The 6,686-nt window shown below is 34.3% G+C and overlaps 1 long non-coding RNA gene across 1 annotated transcript; it reads right to left on the bottom strand.

Annotated features, from left to right (window-relative positions):
• Positions 1–4,764: 4,764 nt before the first annotated feature.
• Positions 4,765–5,847, bottom strand: LOC136983870 (uncharacterized). The gene is made up of 3 exons (XR_010882117.1): positions 5,746–5,847; positions 4,915–5,012; positions 4,765–4,841 (listed from the first exon to the last, which is right to left on the bottom strand). It is a non-coding gene; the product is annotated as an uncharacterized lncRNA (long non-coding RNA).
• Positions 5,848–6,686: the final 839 nt, after the last annotated feature.

Below are 6,686 nucleotides of genomic sequence, written 5' to 3'. Positions count from 1 at the left end.
AAGGGTGCGACTATGCAGACGCGAGCGAGCGAGCGCGAAGAGACCAAACACGATAAATATCAAACCCTGTCAGACATGTGCGAGAACGGAAATTCGCTTTCGCCAGCCATGTTTCTCGCTTGTGCATTTTTCCTTTGTGAGAACTATATCGCTCGCTATTAAATTCGTGTCTGCATAGTCGCACTCTAAGGGTATAAAGTACAAAACAGGGTACAGTCTAATACGTCGTAATTATTTCTTATACTCCCTAAAATAATAGACGAGTCCGTTGACAATGCGATAGAAATTTTATAAAGTGCCTTCCTCGCGCGGGCAACCTTATACCGTGCTCATAATATGATAATTAACAACTGTCGAGATAATTACGGCTTGAATAATAGGAAGTCATAAAACATGGTTCTATTATGATGGAATCCATGTTTTATGACGTAATGACTTGTTCTCATACCGCGTCAGGTCAGCCTTCATTAGGTATATTAAATTAGCAAATTGTATCTTCATACTACTGCAATTATCATCCATTTTTATTCTTCTACATATATATCTTAATTACTTGATAAAAGAACAGTTTAAGTAATGTTCTTTTAACATTGAAAATCTTCCATATTGAATTTGGTATTCCACGACAGCAACGTAGGTGCTTTGCTTTGGGGTGGTGATAAAAGTTGAACTCAATTCCACCGGTAAACATCCCTTTTACGTTATATAGTATAATCTTTGTGATCCAGCCATTCACTAGTTCGACATTACCAGCACCGTTCGTAATCTTAGAACTTTGCACTAGTAACATGTTTCAAACTCGTTTCTACCTTCCCACTAAGCGTGGGATTATATCGATCCTGAGCTTAGGCGCGATATTAAAAAGATCGTTAGACTCGTCATCTTAGTTTTTTTAAGAGTAGACTACCTTATCAGGGCCGGATTTACTAATCCAGGGGCCCTGGGCACAAATTCGGTGGGCGGCCCCCCTTTAAGAGTAGGCAAATTTGATGATTTAGAAAATTTACACAAAATACTAGATTTCAACTAGAAAGTTGTAAATTTTATTTAAAAATAAGGTTATGGTAAACATACATATATTTTATTGTGTAAAACTAATTATTCTAATTTAATTGAAAAATACCTATGTAAAATTTTTTCCCGAAATTTTCCGATGTTCCATAGGTTTTTTTCCGGGTTTGGTTTTCTTTGCCTGTGGCCCTCTGTAGGCCACACTAGGCTATCGCAGTAAAAGGAAAAAAAATTATGTTTAAACAGTTTTGTGGGGGCCCCTATTTTATGGAGGCCCTGGGCACCGGCCCCAAATGTCCTTATGTAAATCCGGCCCTGTACCTTATATAACACAATATTGTATAAATATAAAAGCAACTTGCAAATAAATGTTTCATTTCCTAATGATTAAACCATTCAATTCACCCTACTTCCGACAATCTCCATAATCCAACACTGTTTTGGTCCCATATACTGTATGTTGCATTACCAGGACTAGTGTCTAACCAGTGGAGTGCCTACAGCTTTGGAAGAGGAATAACAAACAGAAATACATAACTAGTTACAGCAGGTATAAGCTAATTCAGTGGTTCCCAAACTTTTTTGATTCTAGGCATCTGTTTGCTAAAAATGCAGATTTTCCCAAGGTGCTCTATGTCAAATTCTAACAAGTACATTATACAATGTACTTGTTGGAATTTATATAAAATTTTTATAATGTTAGAATTTGTAACATTTCATGGTACCGCAGCACACACTTTGTGAACCGCTGGGCTAATTATTTAAGTACTGATTAATATCTTATTCATGAAAATCCACAAATTGCTAAATTCCAATATTACAAAGTATTTCTTACCTTTTCCTTTGCAAATAGTGAAATATATATGTAATACAGAATGTCTTTGAAACAATTTGGGTGGTGTTGGTGGAAAAATGGCATATCACCCATTAGAAAGTTTTTGGAAGGGGAGGATTTGTATTTCAGTACTTCGAAAACTAACACTTCAATATCCAATGCTTTAATGTGGGTGTACAGTACAGTACATGCTGCGGGGCATGCAACTAAATCCCGATCTTAGGCAGATTGATGATGCTCAAATCCAAACTTTTCTTTGTATTTTTGTGGTTCACCACTAAACCCTAAATCCATGTTTAAGATCCTCCTCTAACTCCTTTCTTTCTGTATCTAAGGATGATTTCAAGATTATTTTCAAAAATCCTCTTTTATAAGAGTTTTCTGCTCTCATTTTCCTAATTAACTGCACATATTCTGGTTACTGTAAATTTTACGACTCAAGCGTGCTATGAGAGAGTATGGTACCTTCGATTGTAGCAGAGAAGCCATACTTTAAATTGCAGATGAGAAAAGCAATGTGTTTTGTGTATGTTCTTTTCAAGTATGGGAAGACAGAAGACATTCTATTCTTCTATTCTCACAAAGTATGAACTGGCCTATATACTGTACTGCAATTGGGTCATTTCCCAATCCTCAATTTGCTAGCTTTTGTTTCTAAATTTAGACTAGATTAAAGCAAAAACAAAATGGAATTTTTCCATTTGTTATGAAGAAAATTTTGATATCTCCCAGAACCAATTGTGTTTGATCTTGACAATTGAGGTGAACAACTGGTTTATGCAGTACATCTATAGTTAGTCAAGTTGCAATAGCAACCCATTTTTTGCCAATTTTTCTTGCTCTGTAAATCAAGCAAGAAAAATTTAACTGTAGGGATGGACTACTCAACCTGGTAACTAGTCTTATACTTTGAGAATCTTGCATTAATAGTGAAAGAAAGAGGAAAGCTTAATTCTGATAAGAATTTTAGTAATAGTTATGTTTAGAATACTGTATTATCCTTTACAAGATAGAGACTGACAATAACAATGCAGCAAACTCACAGGACAATAGACCCAAGAAACTTGAGGAAGAGACGCGGTGTTTTCTTTCTGCATTTTAGGTGATGTTACTTGATGGTTTTCAGAGGTTAGAGAGGTTTTCAATTAGATTGTGACAATACAGTAGAGTGTCGTTAATCCAAATCAATTGGGGACTGGGGTTGTTCGGATTAGTGATTTGTTCGGATAACCGATTATGTACGAAAAAATATATTAACCTGTCCGATGTTCAAATTTTTCTCCATTGCGTGTCGTTTCATGTTGAATTTTCATCGATTTTAAGCCTAACGAAAATTTTTATAATAATAATCTAGGCTATTGTATCATTAAAAATTATTTCTTTATTTTGTACAAACAAAATAAATATATTGAAAGAATATAAAACATGAAAATTATACTTTAGAAGTAAATCTAGTATCAAAACGTTCAATTCAGCACGACACAGTCCGACTGAAAATCGTTTGGATAACTGGCGATTCAGATTAACAACCTCTACTGTATATAGCTCCAGTGGCCGGATGGCCAAGCGGTCAAGGTTAGCAGCCTGCCACCCTGGGGACCCAGGATCAAATTCGGATGGGTCAAAAAATCCCCAGGAATTTTTTCGGGGTGGTCTGTCCGGATATGTCAGTCCCCATCCCTCACCACCCGGCCGCCCCATTGTGGGCCTGGCCGAACCCATGAAGGGCTTGCTATAAAAGAGGCCCTCTTAGTGCCCATAGGGCAGAAAGAGTTAAAAAAATATTTTTCACTATATATATATATATATATAGCTCAAAGCTGCACCACAATTTCACAAATTACTGGAAGTATGAAAAATGCAACTAATGATAAAGAAATAAGGATACCACAAGAAGAGAAATTCAGGTTGGGGTATTGTTATTAGAGAAGATTTGAAAAAAACACTCGGCCAAGTAGTCACCTATCAATATCATGAGCTAACATTAGTTATGTGGTAGATAAATAGAATAAAATCTCCATACATATTTCTAATGCACAAAGTTCTTCTAACTCAAGATAGTTCTAGTAAACTGTATGCTTGTTTTTACTCATTTAAAACAAGTCAAATGATGACATGTCAAAAACAATATTGTTATTAAAGTCACCATTACTGCAATAAAAATCAATTTATAAAAATGAATTTTAACTTTATAAATGAAAGAAAAAACATTCATAAGCAATTTAAATTTTAATAAGCATAACTTTATAAAAACAGTTGCCAGATGTTTCCCCATATTTGCATCAGACTGGTTAGCTGGAAAGAATAGCTTTTACTAACAAGTCGTCATATATAGTTGAACGTATCTGTAATTGTCTTTACTTAATTATAGTATTGTACACCATTGTTCGGTTTGCTGAATAGTGTCCACTTCTTCATTTTTGGATGCTTTAATGACGTTATTCACAATCTAAAAAAAATGTGCATAATTACTAAAAGATTATGATCAAAACAAATGAACTTGAGTTTAAAAAACAATGCACACAAACACAAAGCAGTAATTGGCATGTTTCATTTAAAGTGCTTGACATGTCTTTGTTAATATACCAGCACATACATAAGGCAAGCCACACTTCATACAAAACAGGTTCCAAAGAAAAATGTGATGCCCATGTATACTTCAGAGATGTCAACACTTGTCCAACATCAGTGAGAGGAAAGAATTACTATTAAAATGGCTTTCACACACACTAGACTATGTAGTAAATGATTTAGAGCTCGGTCCTTTGAGTTTACCATAAGGAGAGCCCATTACATGATCTAACCATGTGATATCCTTTGCCTTTATATGAAGACTTAGAAAAATTCCCACCCTCTAAATGTTACCAAATTAATTTGCATAGTAAATTTACAGAATAAATTAAATTTCATTAACATACCTCATCCATGTCAGGAAACCGATTTCTCTCTAATTTCGAAAACACCAGTTTTTCATTGATGGTTACTTCATAAGAAGCTAGAAAAATATGTTAATTAGTACAAATTATCTCTCTTTTTTCATATAAAGGTATAGTTTTTAATTTAATTACATCCTCTGCCACACACTCCTTCAACCACTGCTTCGGGAACCGCCACACAGATCCTACGCCGCAACTCATTGAAGCGGCTTTCGTAGCCTCAACTCCCACTGAAATAGGAGAAAAAAATTTTAAAACCAAAATGCTAAAAATAAAACGCAATTTTAATGGTCATTGTTCATACACCAACGTTTTCTCTCTCAATTTTATTTACAATCGAGACATACATGGTAGACATGTCCAAAACACAAAATATTTGAGTAGTCACTCATATAAAAACCGCTATAAACAGAAAAATCATAGGACTACTTACCGACTCTGCACCGTTCCAGCCGCTATTGCTTAAGCTCGTTGTCGTCGTGGAGGTGCACGTTGGACGGCAGATGCATACACAACTGCTCTGATGACGCCGCTAATCACCTAATCAAAGCTGTTTGAAGTCTTTCGCGAGAAAAAACTTCAAGAAATACGTCAGAGAATGCATGCAACACGTTTTGTATGCGTCCGCCGTCCAACGTGCAGCTCCGCGACCACAATGAGGTTACGCAATGGAGTCTCGAACGGGGCACAATCGGTAAATAGTCCTATGATTTGTTTCTTTATAGCTCTTTATATGCGGGTCGCACAAAAAAAAATTTCAAATGTTTAGCAAATATCTATTAAATATTCCTCCTTTTTAAATTGAGAAAAAAAATCGCGTATTTCCTTTTGGAATTGTTTACCTTAATAAAAATAACCTTCACTTTGCCAATTTCACATCACTTATGAACTTAAACGGAGACCGATCATACGTTTAGAAACATTTCTGTTAAAGTTTCAGCACAAAAATAAGGGAATACATACCAATATTCGACTTTAACTTCCACTCGACTCATTGTACACCTAACAAACGACCAAGCCCTTTCGCGATCTTGGTCACTGTCGACTTTATCAAGATGGAACCGAAGTTTAAGTAAACAGTTACTGGAGGGCGCCCTTAGTTTCCTATTTACTCAAATTTTGTTTATATTATGTCGACTAAACTAATATTATTACAAAATATAAATATTAAATAGAGGATATTTTTTCACATTCTGTCTACAAACTAGTAAGAAAAGTTTGCAAAATGTGATTATTTTATACAATACACTTCTTTTCTATAAGTATTAGATATTAATGGTGCGGTTTTTTTATATATTGTTTAAGTATCAATTTCTTTAAAAAATTTTCTTTATTTTAAAAAATTAATTGATTTAACTTCACAGTTAGTTTAACCGTTGTTATTTTGTCTGTACCGCATTTTATCAGAGACAAAGACTATTGGGTTTTATTCTCATCATTCTTTATTCCACTATGCATTTCGGGTGCAATCCTTTTCGTCTATTTTGCGCCCCTCATCAGGTGTTACATTTCTACAAGTGGTAGAGAACACATTTATTACATTGATTATTGTAGTTGGGTTTTTTTTATACAAGTTATATAAGATTATTACAGTTTTTTGTACATGTCATAAGGAATTATTACAATTATTTAGATTAATTTAACATAAATTAGAATTATTACAAGAGATTATTATAAATTGCATTATTGTTAATATTAATGTAATAATCAATCAATAATCAATAATCAATCAATCAAATCAATCAAAAATAATCAATTAATGTAATAATCAATGTAATAAATGTGTTCTCCACCACTTGTAGAAATGTAACACCTGATGAGGGCGCAAAATAGACGAAAAAGATTGCACCCGAAATGCGTAGTGGAATAAAGAATGATGAGAATAAAACCCAATAGTCTTTGTC

This window comes from Centruroides vittatus, unplaced genomic scaffold, assembly GCF_030686945.1.
Source record: "Centruroides vittatus isolate TY-2023 unplaced genomic scaffold, ASM3068694v2 contig_120, whole genome shotgun sequence".
Lineage (NCBI taxonomy): Eukaryota > Metazoa > Arthropoda > Arachnida > Scorpiones > Buthidae > Centruroides > Centruroides vittatus.
Note: the sequence above shows the minus strand (reverse complement) of the source record. Positions and strands in the feature narration are given on the sequence as shown.